The sequence below is a fragment of the Schistocerca nitens genome, chromosome 2 (genome assembly GCF_023898315.1).
Source record: "Schistocerca nitens isolate TAMUIC-IGC-003100 chromosome 2, iqSchNite1.1, whole genome shotgun sequence".
Classification (NCBI taxonomy): Eukaryota; Metazoa; Arthropoda; class Insecta; order Orthoptera; family Acrididae; genus Schistocerca; species Schistocerca nitens.
The window spans coordinates 725,365,074-725,378,871 of NC_064615.1; positions in this window are offsets into that span (position 1 = coordinate 725,365,074).

Genomic DNA, 13,798 nt, shown 5'->3' on the forward strand with positions numbered 1-13,798 from the left:
GCAGAAAATGTGCAAACGAATCATAAAACTACATTGAATGTTAATATTTATGTTCTGTGGTGCTTGTCTCACATATCAACATACGATAGTATAGGTAGTCTGAAGCTAATACGACAAAGCACATGTAGATATTTTACTCTTTTTTCTTTGTCTCTTTACACATTCTAGAAAGACTTGATCTGAAAATGGATTAATACAGGGTAGCAAAAGACTCAGCATTGCGTAGTACCGGTACCTGTATGCGAAGGGCGAAGTACGAAGTCTGGCCCTCTCTTCACAACTGTACGCTACTGATACAGCTGAGTCATCCAACTGTAGGGCCATTCACCAGTGCAATGGTCCTACAAAGCTATGTTTCCTAGACAGTGCTACAACTCTTCAGCACCTGATGATGCTCTTAAAAGCCGAGTACGACAAGCATAATCACACACTCGCATTTACAAATGTACCATTCACTATATAATGCGTAGCCATTTACCTGACACTATACAACAGGAAATGATAAACAGTTTTTCAAGAATCATACTACATATACGCTGTTTTCTTCTCAAATGACAAACATATTCTGAGCACAGATGAAACAATGCCTAAGATGAAATTAGATCACCGAGTTCCTCTGCTGTGTTGCGGCTTGAAACCAGAGACCATGTATAACACAGACCGCGCATGTCCTTATCTCTGCCGTGTTAAGGCTTGAAACCAACATCTACACTATGTGATCAAAAGTATCCGGACACCTGGCTGAATATGACTTAAAAGTTTGTGGCGCTCTCCGTCGGTAATGCTGGAATTCAATATGGTGATGGCCCACCCTTAGCCTTTATGACAGCTTCCACTCTCGCAGGAATACGTTCAATCAGGCAGGGGCGCCGACTTATAAAAATATTGGGGATGAAAACTAGTGAGTTTTAAAGTTTTTTAAGCATTTTAGAGTCATATGATGAACATTGGAACCCCAAAAACTGGACTCCCGATAACTCGACACTCTGGGAAACTCGACAAGCCACACACATTTTTTGTCTTTGAAAAAAGAAACAAAACATAAACACGCACGGTATTTTCGTAAAAAGCTAATTTAATTTACAGTAATAATCATGCTTATAGACTATTACAGAGCAGTGAATATATGATCTCTTGAAAAGACTGAAATTATATTCAAATAAATCCTAAACTATCATTAAAAGAATAAAACATAAAACATAGCTGTCGCACAGTAATAGCACTTTGATTAATGAGTGAAATAGCTAATTTAAGCTTACTTTGAATAAAGCCCGGTCCACACGCAATGATCTGTCTGCGTAGACATCGGCGCAGATGTCTGTAGATGCAAAAGATCGCTGCAAATGTGGTGTGTTCACACGACACAAACCCCAATCTACTAGAAAAATGGCTAGGAGTGTACAAAATGAACGATATAAATGAAAAATTCAACACTTTCATTGATACATTAACCCATTTCTTTGAACGTGCATTCCCACTGAAAACATTAACCATACGGGGAAACTCTAGAACAAACAGCTGGATCACAAAGGGAATAAGGGTTTCATGCCAGAAGAAAAGACTACTTCATGAAATATGTAACTCAAAAAATTCCTCACCTGTAGTACGTGCATACAATAAAAAATACTCCAAAATATTAAGAAAAGTAATAAAAGCAGCAAAAATAATGCATAATGATGAAATCATTTATAATTCAGCTAATAAATCAAAGGCTATGTGGAGTGTTATAAAAAAAGAATGTGGAGAATACAGACAACCTTGGAAAAATATAACACTATCACATAAAAATAAAAAAGTAACAAACCCCTTAGAAGTAGCCAACACATTTAACAATTTTTTCACAGGTGTTGCTGAAAATATGTTACAATCAAACTTTAAGAGCATCCAGGCAAATGAATATAAAATAAGGGCATGTAGAGGATCAACGTACATCAGTTCTGTTTCACAAGATGAAGTAGCTAAAGCAATAAAAGGACTAAAAAATTCCAAATCGGCAGGTATTGATGGTATACCTGCAACAATGTTAAAGAAGAGCGCATCAAACCTAATTGAAGTACTCACACATTTATGCGACTGCTCACTTCAGGCAGGCACTTTCCCTGATGTGTTAAAAACATCAAAAGTTATTCCTGTATATAAAAAAGGGGATAAAGACAATGTAAATAACTACAGACCCATCACAATTTCCTCCTGCATCTCTAAAGTACTGGAAAAAGTTATGTATGAGAAACTTATGAAATTTATAAATAAAAACAGCATCCTATGTAATGAACAACATGGATTCAGAAATAAGAGGTCAACGACAACTGCTGTCTATGAGTGCATCAATTCCATCCTAAACCTGATGGACAAAAAACAGGAAACAATAAGAGTCTTTATTGACTTGTCAAAAGCTTTTGACATGGTGGACCATAAAATTCTGCTATCAAAGCTAGAAATATATGGTATTCGAGGTCTGTCCAACAAGTGGATCAGTTCCTTCCTGACAAATCGTATGCAGGCAGTGTGCGTCAAGCACACAAATATTGAACTAAAAACTGTATCTAATCACTTATCTGACTATAAACAAATAAAATGTGGTGTACCTCAAGGATCCGTATTGGGACCCCTTCTGTTTCTTCTGTACATAAATGATCTAAGCTTAAATATTGATGCACACAAATCAATCATATTTGCAGATGACACCACGATTCTACTAAAAGGAGATGACGATGAACAGTTACAGCAGACAGTAAACATGGTCACGAAACAACTTAGCAGCTGGGCACAGAGTAATCAGCTTGTAATAAACAGTAAGAAAACCGTTGCTCTAAAATTCCACAATGTTCCTAACAAGGACATGTTTATCCCATCAGTCTCTATCAATGACGAACCAGTTGGTAACAGTACTGAAACCAAATTCTTAGGACTCTGGCTGCAGAGTAACATCAGATGGAATAAGCATATTGAATATCTTAATGCAGCACTGAGCAAAACATGTTATCTTCTTTGTTCATTAAAATCATGCTGTAGTGAGAAAACAGTATTGAATGCATATCATGCGTACTTTCATTCTCGTCTTAGATATGGGGTCACCTTCTGGGGAAACTCTAAAATAGCTAATAGCACTTTTAAACTACAAAAAAGGGCCATTAGAATCTTGTTTGGGTGCAAGCCTAGAGACTCTTGTAAACCCCTGTTTAAGAAATCTGGTATTCCCCCATTACCGTGTGTATACATTATGGAAACCCTTTTGTTCTTTAAATTAAATGTAATAGGCAAGGACCAGAGACTACATAAAAACTGTGATATACATGAGCACTTTACCAGACAAAACAGAAACTTACATATGACTCAAATCAGCACAGCACTGTGCCAAAAAGGTACTTTTCACATGGGAGTTAAGCTTTATAACAAACTTCCTGAAAACATAAAAGCTATCACTGAGGTCAATACATTTGGAAAATCTCTAAAGTCATATTTACAGCATCACTGCTTTTACTCCATTGAAGAATATTTAATTTTATGAAATGTGTTATATAAATACTTACATGTAAAGTGTATTATTGTAAGCTTAAATATGTATGCCTTGAAATTACTTTCAGCCTGTATATTTATAACTTGTCTTACGCATAAGCTGCTATGTAGACAACAGGACCAATAAAATACAATCTACAATCTACAATCTACTACGCGCCCGCCATCTGTCGGTGTAGAAAAGAAATATCAGTGGCTAGCGACTACGTCAGGGGGGTGAAACTCATATAGGGATTTCCGGTAACATGACGTTGGTTTGGTCCCAGGCCACTTGGAGCGCTGCAAGTTTAGCAATTTAAAGTCTCGTGTTCCTATTGGATGACGTAGTCTTCCATAATTGTTTTGGTACCGTAGCGTCGTGATCGTGATTTTTCGTTTAAATTGCAGTGCAAGTATGTTGCTATTATTCTGCTTAATTTTTGGATGCATTCGTAATATTTGATGGTGTGATGGTTCAGTATTTACTTTTATACTTTTGTTTCATATAAAACACGAGGTTGTATCATCACATTACGTTCTGTGGACTCTTGTATATTTGTTCCTGCAAAGAAATACAATTTCCGTTGCTCAGTTTACTTAAAGGGTAAGTATATTTCTTATTTCTGTTAATATTTTCTTGTATTTCATAGAGAATCCCATGCTAGCAGCTTTTGACATAGTTTGTATTCAACTTTCCGTATCCTGTAATGGAATATAATTCTGGCTTTGATTCATCTTCCTTTTTGCCACAAAGTGACATAATAAGTACCATTTATTGTGCCGTTTACTACATACCAAATATTGGACGTGTTACAATTGATTCGTAATGCCTTGAGTGTGTTCTATTTCCCGTTTTCGACAGTAAATATTCAGTACAGTACATAACACTCTATCCAGGTAAAAAGCGTTTGTTGCTGTTGTATCGACAACGGTTGTGCTCTCACATAATAAGACATTTGTTTCGAAGTCACACAAAGCAGGTCCTTCAAGCAGTTGAACATTTACACGTATTATTGTGGCAATATCCAATGCAGTAGAAATCTTCTCGCATTTTAATGCTCAACACAATGTAATACAGATTTACAGCTGTAACTGTTACTGATAATGTACAGTTGAATTTGGTATCTACCATGGTATCTAGATGCTAAAATATACTGAAATGGTACAATAAGCAGTGTTTCTACCGCCTAATAGCACTGTTTATCACTGTTTAACGAAGTAGTGTTGAATATAGAATATAGTGCAACTACGCTCACGCAGTTATATATAGAGTGATGTGCATATCTGTAGTAGAAATGAGAATTTGTTTCGTTTTTTCACTATTTTGTAGCAATAACACATCAGATTACAAGCCATGATAGCAGTTGTCAATACTTCAGTACAGGATAGCTGCATTTAGACATAAGCTAATATGATTTTTGATAGTGAAATTAATTTCACATAGAGTTTTCTTTAACATTAATCAATGTAAACCATACCTGATCTTTTTTCTCGTTCCTAATTTTTGGTTTGAATAACATTTCAGACACATGAGGATGTGTCATACAGGAAGAGAAGAATCCAGTTTGAGATTGAAATTGAAATACTCGTGCAAGTTTCCTGGATGCAGGAGTAGTTATTATCTAAAAATAAATTCCAAACACAAGAATAAACATTTCTATAAATTTCCAGCTGCATCAAAAAGTGACTTTAAAGAAGTGGAAATTGATCTGTAATATAGATGAAGGTGTCAACTGCAGTTATTATTATATGTGTGAGGATCATTTTTATGAAGCAGATTTTGTGAACTTTACTAGACACAAGCTAAACCGTTGTGTTATACCAAAGCACATGGAATTGGTGTTGTATCATCCTCCCCCCACCCATCTGTGTTACACTGGTGGTGGTGGTGGCGGTTTCACCACATCGGGTGCAAATATAAGTGTGCAAGAGACAGGTCACAATGCAAAATCTACAGTAATACAACAAAGCAGTCCCCCTTTACAGAGCACAGATGATGGTGAGTACAGCTTTTTATCCTCACCTGTTTATGATGTTGAAAGTAGTGCAGGTGTAATGGGATCTGGCGTTTCTAAACGTGATTTAACTCCAAGAAAACACAAAACGTATAAATTGCATAGAAGTACAGTTTCCAGAGTGTGTAAATTGAAAAAACAGCTACAGAATGAGAGGAATAAATTGAAAATTCTAAAAGAGTTGTATGATGACAGCAAAATTTTAGTTAATTGAAGAAGAGTTGAATGACGTGACTAAAACTTTTATTAATAGTCAGTTAAGAAATGCCAATATGCAGCCCACAGCAGTACAGTGGTCTATACAAGATAAGGCATTTGCTTTATCTATTTATAAGCGTAGTCCCCGGTTGTACAGATATTTGGCCACATACTTCTCCGTTCCATCTGTCAGGCTGCTCAAGGGAGTGCTTTCCCACATACCATTTGATACAGGACTTAATCCAGCTTTATTAAACTTTTTAGCAAGGGAAGTAAGTAATATGCATGAAAATGACAAGTATTGTGCTCTACTTTTTGATGAAATGTCTCTGGATGATAGTATGTACTATGATGCACACAAACAGCTAATCTATGGGTATCAGGACTTGGGTCATTTAGGACGTTCACCTGTAGCTGCTAGTCAAGCATTGGTTTTTATGCTGAAAGGCATTCACAGAACTTGGAAACAAGTTCTAGCATATTACTTTACTGCAACCACTTTCCACTACACCCATTTGAAGTCACTCATTGTTCACATCATAAGTGAACTACAGAATATTGGGTTCAAAGTGGTTTGTTCTGTATGTGACCAGAATGCAACAAACCAAAAGGCCCTTAAGCAACTGTGTGAAGCAAATTTGTTGAAGCCCAGTATATTTCATTTTGTCGTCAATAATCAACCAATTGCTACCATTTATGATGTACCACATCTGCTCAAAAACACTAGAAATGCTTTGATAGATAATAAAATTCATTTTGAACCTCACAAAGCAGCAAAGTTTGAGTACATCAGTACAGTGTTCTTTTTGGATAAAAAAGAAAACGGTTCAAAACTCTGCCCAAATTAAAAGCACAACTCTTTAACTTTTCTGATTCCCATGTCAAAATGAAGGTAAAAATTGCTGCTGCACAAATGAGCCATACTGCTGCAGCTGCAATTGAAACATATGTTTCTACTCACACATTACCATCTGAAGTTATACACACAGCTGAGTTTGTAGAAAAGGTAGATAATCTCTTTGATTCACTCAACAGTAATGAGCAATATCCCAGGGATTGAAAACAATTTATGTGTGCTTTATCAGAAAATTCGCCACATATAGAAATGTGGTATAGCATATTGAGGGAAATAGGCAGCTGGCAAATAATAGATTTAAAAACGGGAAGAAACAAGACTAATATGTTTAGCTTCATAAAAGGTTGGCAGATTACATTACAGTCTATTATTTTCTTGTTGAAGACCTTGAAAGTGGTTGGCTTTAAGTACTTAAATTTAAAGGTGTTCAATCAAGATGCTTTAGAAAATTTCTTTTGTTGTATAAGACAACATGGTATTGCTAATACAAACCCAACTTGTTTTCAGTTTGTACAAGATCTTAAGACTTGTGTTGTCAATCATATGACTTTGCCTTTCAAAGCCATGAGTGTAAGTAACTGTGAAAATGATGATTACACTCCCTTGAGCAGTTTGTGTCACTTTTTGGCAGCTAGTGGTAGGAGTGAACATTTAAGTGAATGTGAGATGAAAGACACTGATACACCTGAGCAAATTTATTCTTACTCAGATGGTATCATCGAGTCTGTAGAAGATCAACAATCCTTAGCCTATGTAGCAGGCTATGTACTAAAAGCCATAGATGTACCAGATGATTGTGAAACATGTAATACCAGTCTCTACTCCTCTGTTGTGACTGAAAATCGTTTGTTTACCTCATTTAAAGAGAATAGTGAGGAGCATTCTCATTTGAAATATGCAAGTGAAAGAGTCATGATTTTCCTAAGGGCACTCCATGATCAGCTTTATGAGTATCTAAATAGTCATGGTCACACAACAAAACTACATGATAATTTAAGAAAAAAACATTTGTTCTGTCTCATACAACAATTTGTAATCAACATGACATTGAAGAGAGACTTCTGAAGACAAGTATTCCATTTATAATATACAAGTATGTGAAAGAAAAGAAATTTACAAACAAGAGGAAATTTTGTATGCAACAACTTAAAAAGAAGTTCAGATCATGTTAAAAGACTTTGTATTTTGTTTATTATGTGTACAATGAGAGTAAGCTCCCTATACATATACAAATGTTCTTGTATCAAAATCATGCCTTTGACTTGTTATGAGAAAATCTGGTAATTCAGCAGGCACATAACTTAACACTTTCTAATTGTGATGATTGGATTCTAAAAGTATAATGAATAAAGTGCTGTCAAGGGGAATTTGTGTTAATTTTCAGTAGTGTACCAAACAGTGTTTTCAAAGAGGAAGTAAATAAATAAAAATGTTAAAAATAAATGTACCAGTGACTTCTTTCATTATTTAAACATGATGGGTGTTGCCAAAATAACAGCCAAGTTGGGGAAAAAAGAAAAAAAATGTTGTGTTGCAGTTCATTTTCTTTGTATGTCTCATTGGCAAAAACATTTTGGCTACATTCATGGAGTGTCTACCTGCTCTGCTCCCAATTTGTTTTTCAGTTTTGTAAAGTAGTATTTTGTGTGTTTCATAAATTTATTTGAACTGTGCAGAAGTTCAATTTCAGATGACTGAATATCCATAAATAACAATCAACAGAAAAAATAATAAATCGTATTTTGTAGACTTTACAGTACATCCTTGGTTTGTAGCACAGATTTTTTTGTAAATGACCTCTTGTTTATCCATTAGCTGTGTGGTTATTTATTTGTGTAACCTACTATTCCACTTTCGATCATGAGAGTGGACATAATGTGGTTTAGGATATGTGGAAACGTAAAAATCATTTATATATGCATGCAATGTCAGATGATTTTTGTCTGCCATGTGCTAAAGCTCGTTTATTTCCACATGATAATGGCCACACGGCCAAAATCGCAATATTGAGTTTTACAAAAAAATTTTACTGTCCAAAGGTGACGTAATTTACGAAAATTTTCACAATGTAAACTGCAGCTATGAGTAGTTAATGTTTGTTTTTGATTGAGATTTCTTTTATATATTATTTTGCAAGATCTCAAAAACCTTTATTACTGCACTATGCGGCCCACATTCAAAGATTAAATGAAAAATATTGTCCTCTAATTCGCGTATTTAGAAATAAACATAAGAGATTTTCGCCTCATATTTTTTCGTATTGAAGTTCACAGCCAGGCCACAAGTAGCGCTGGTGTCGTTCTGTGTTTCCGTATAATAATGTGGTCTTTGCACTTCTACTATATTGGTGTTCTGTGGACTACGCTCCCCGTAAACGTCAAAAATTTAATTCAGTTATTCTGAAATATAGAAATGGAGGAAGTTCTGTTGTGGTCTGTGTTCGCAACTTGTGTTGCAAAAAACATTCAGACCAACCGCAGGAAACAGAGAAAGCGGTCAATATGGTGTAGACAGTGGCTGCTAAAGCAAAAGCAGTTTTCTCACGTACATTTACTGCGAGAGTTGCAGGGCGAACCTGTTTTGTTTTACATTACCTCGTGTTCCATTTCCTGGCACATTGACACTCCAATTTCATCTTCAATTGTACTCCTGCTTGGTTTTGGCGTTTCTTGATCACTAAGTAAGCCAAGCAGATCAAAATACCATAACGTTGGCTGGTATACTTGATCTACTCTTACAGCAGATCTAGATTTCTGAACTTTGGAGTAAACAGTTCGCTGACAGACTTAATTTACTTGACTTGCCTTCATGAACTCATCCTTCAGGACAGCGTAAATAGCTTCACATGTGTTAGGTATTATTTTACGCAACGCTTGTTTCGATATTGCAGTTGAAAATTCCAAATCCTTGTAGCTCCTTCCTGTTGCTATGAATCTTAATGTTACCACCAGCCGTTCATGAGGGGAAATTGCCCTTCTCATACAATTATTTTTTCCCATAATATGAGAGGTTACAAGCTTTAAGAGATAATTAAAAGTTTCGACATCCATTCGCAAATAATTTCGCCAGTTCGCAACGAATTTTTTATTACCGTTTCTCTGTTTGCCGAGGCGTCAACTGCCCGCAAATTTTCAATTAGAGGATTGTATACTGCTGTCTTTTCGTCTCGCTCACTATATTCTTTACTTTTAATCTTCCACAAACATGGGTGGTTTCTATATATTTCAATTAATTCACTTACAAACTCTCGAGAACAGTGACTAGTATCAGCCATTTTAATGCCCTGTGCGCACAAATACAAACACTAGACTGAGCAAACAGCTGTTTCGTGCCAGATTTGCGGCGATCTCCTGTCCACACGCTCCAACTTGTCTGTGCAGATGTTTTACCCACAGATTTGAGAGGTTTCCCTCAAACCTCCAACTCCAACTTCCAGGTTTGCACACACCTCAGGTTGGTGCAAATCTTCTGTCCACACGCAACGATCTGTCTGCGCAGATGTGATGTGCGCAGACATTTGCGGAGACAGATCGTTGCGTGTGAACGGGCCTTAAGGCTCAGGATTCATTAAAAAAAACAATATCTCAAACTTAATGTTCTAATACAGTTAAAAAAGTTAATAAAGTATGCCTAATACTTTCAGTCAAAAAGTATGTAAACAACGGATTTTAATTGGGTCTTACACCCTAAAAATATTTAAGTATTTGAAAATAACTAATACAGTACCATAGTAATATAGTAATACAGTACTAAACTAGTACTAATATTTCGAAATTGAAAAATTAGCATTATGTATGTATTTAATTCTCTATTTTATAAAGATTTTTAATACCGGTATTGCTCTAAATGTTATTATTAGGACTAGAGTGTCTTTAGAAAGGTGCAAATGTCGACCGTCTGGATGGATTACTGAATATGACGTCATTGACGACTGGTCGGATATCCAGTTGGTCCAAAACATGTCGGTGGGTATGAACAACAACCAAGTTGTTCAATCACTTCTGTCCCTTTTGTTGATCGGAGATATGACTTCAGACGTCTAAGGGCGCTAAATGACCGCTACTTCACGTAACATTTCTCCAACTACAGGCTCTTATGTAATGTACTTTCTTACATCACGCATGTTTTTAAGACCAGTTGTTTTTTATTAGCGATATCGGCTACCATATTCAAGTGTAAGCGCAGTCTCTCAGTGTAGGTAATTTTTGAAAAACTCAGTTGATTTTTCCAAATTTATTTCACCTCAGTTTACTAAAAACAAGCACTCTTGTTCAACTGCAATGACCTTTGAGTACAGTTGAAGCAACCCCTTAGTAATGCAAGATTGCACCGTTTCACAAACTTCAATGTAAATAGATTTGTAGTACTCCTTTGGGGTTCTGAAAGTGTGCGGTGAGCTGGCTTCGTTGTTTTCATACCTCTTTGGTATACTTCGATTCCGAGGAAGCGAAGGATCATCAAGTTGTGAAGGTTTTTCTTTAAACATAATTCCCAAAAGTGTTCAAAACTGTCACGCTTTCCATTCAATGTACAAATCAAGCCCTCATATATTTTTTCCAGATCAGGAACACTTAGATGAGGGCATTGAATTTTTTCATTGACGTCCTCTACTGGGTTCATTGCATGGCAATAAAGATGTAAAAAGAAACAAGTCTCGAATTGTAGCATTGACTCAAGGTAGCCTGCACTTTTGTAACCTGCCTCTGTTTTGTCTTCTGCAGAAAATGTTTCAAAAAACTCTAGAAATTCTTCAGAGGTTTTCAATATTCTCAAGATATTAGAAGCTCGCATAGTCCATCAAGTCGGGCAAAGGGGTCGTAGACCAGGTTGGTTGTTGGCGCTCTCACAGCGTATGCTTCTGAGAAGTCCCATCCTTTTGTTGGATTCCCTTATGGTGTTTATTAAGTCCTTGGCTAAAGCCATAATATACCTCATAGACGTAAGATGGCGGAGACTGTCTACAACAGCCAAGTCTAAACTGTGAGAAGTGCAGTGCACATAACATTCTTTTGGTTGCATATCCAAAACTAACTTCTTTAGTCCTTTGAACTTACCTCTCATATTCGAGGCACCATCATAGCACTGTCCTCTTAAGTTATTCACTGATAAATAAAGACGAGCAAAAACGTCTTTTAAAATAATAAACAGAGTTTGTGATTCAGTTTCAGAGGTCTCGTATAAGCCAATAAAGTATTCGTTGACGATTAAGGAATCATCGACAGTACGAAAACAAAATGACACTTGTTCGTGGAGCGAAGAATCAGTTGTTTCATCAACCATAATAGAAAAATGTTCAGTCTTCTCGATTGAAGCCAATACCTTTCTCAGCACAGAGTTTCCTAGTAGATCAATGATCTCGTTTTGAATATCGTGGGATGTCCACTTATACCTCGGACGCCCTAACCAATCTTTAAACTCAGGTATGTCATTCTTTCGGAGTTTCGACAGTTGAAAAAAATTTGAGTTTACATCTTCGTGGTCTCTAATCGTTAGTCTTTGGCGGCATAGAAATTACATGGTAGTAAAAATTGTCTCAAGAGCTAAACGGCCTTTCTTCATATCACTATCTAACTGTTCATTCAACTGGGAGGCTACACTTCGGTTAGTGATAGCATTTAGTATCAGAACACCTTCTTTATGCGTAATCGTATTTTCAAGAAGACGCAATTTTTCCAAAACCTTTTTCCAGTAAGAAAACCCTACGGAGGTAAATGCATCTTCTTTCTTTGAAGAAAATTGTAATAGATGTTCAGCATCTGCCTCTTTGCTGGTTTTGCAAAAAACTTTTTCGGTACACGATTCATATTCTTGCTATGTATATTTGATCAACCAAGACTTCTAAAATGATCTTCCATTACTGGATTGTCCAGGTTTCGGCTGTGGACGGTTCTCGCCTGAAGACGATGAAGCAATTGACGACACAATAATTGTTTGAGGTTGACTTGCAGTATCATCAACATCCAAGCGCGCCTTTTTGGTAACAAATTTATCCATTGCAAACATAATTCACAATACACTAAGAGCCTGAAGTAAACGAATAAAATATAGACATATAAAATAGTCCACTAGACACTAAAGTCAGAACATTAAACTCGTCCGCAGCATATACTGAAAGAAACTATTCACACTGAATGACTGCGACAGCAGGGTAGGCTTTATAAGCCACGGCGTCGTAATGTCTCGAAGCGTCAAGGCGACGCGAGGCGGAGGGTTCCAGGCGTTTCTGCTCCAGTCCTTTTGATGTCGTCGTGGCCGCAGCGCCGGCCCGCCGGCGCCAGACATCACCCAAACGTTCGCGCACCGGGACAAATTATGAGTGTGCCCGTAGCACCGTATCAGTATCACGATTCACACCACTCGTTTTCAGTTAACCTGCTTACTACCATAATAATTATTTGTTTTAACTCATTATTGAATGTGTTTTAAAATATAACTATTGTCAAACAAGGAAAATAAAAAATTCCAACATAATTTTGTGATTTTACAAAGCATAACATAACTAATAATTTTCTCAAATTATGGGGGCTCCGCCCCCCCCCCCCAAACGAATGGAGTTGGGGCCAGTGCAATCAGGCGCTGGAGGGTTTCTTGGGGAGTGGCAGCCCATTCTTCACGGAATTCTGCACAGAGGAGAGGTATCGATGTCAGTTGGTGAGGCCTGGCACTAATTCAGCGTTCCAAAACATCCCAATGGTGTTCTATAGGATGTTGGTCGTGACTCTGTGCAGGCCAGTCCATTACAGGGATGTTATTCTCGTGTAACTACTCCGCCACAGGCCGTGCATTACTAACAGGTACTCGATCGCGTTGAAAGATGCAATTGCCGTCCCCGAATTGCTCTTCAACAGTAGGAAGCAAGAACGAGCTTAAAACATCAATGTAGGCCTGTGCTGTGATAGTGCCATGCAAAACAACAAGGGGTGCAAGCCCCCTCCATGAAAAACACGACCATACCATTAGACCACCACCTCCGAATTTGGCTGTTGGTACTGCACGTACTGGCAGATGACGTTCACCGGGCATTACCCACACCCACACCCTGCCATCGCATCGCCACATTGCGTAACGTAATTCGTCACTCCACACAACGTTTTTCCACTATTCAATCGTCCAATGTTTACGCTCCTTACACCAAACGAGGCGTCGTTTGGCATTTACCGACGTCATGTGTGGCTTATGGGCAGCTGCTTGACCATGAAATCCAAGCTTTCTCACCCCCCACCTAACTGTCACA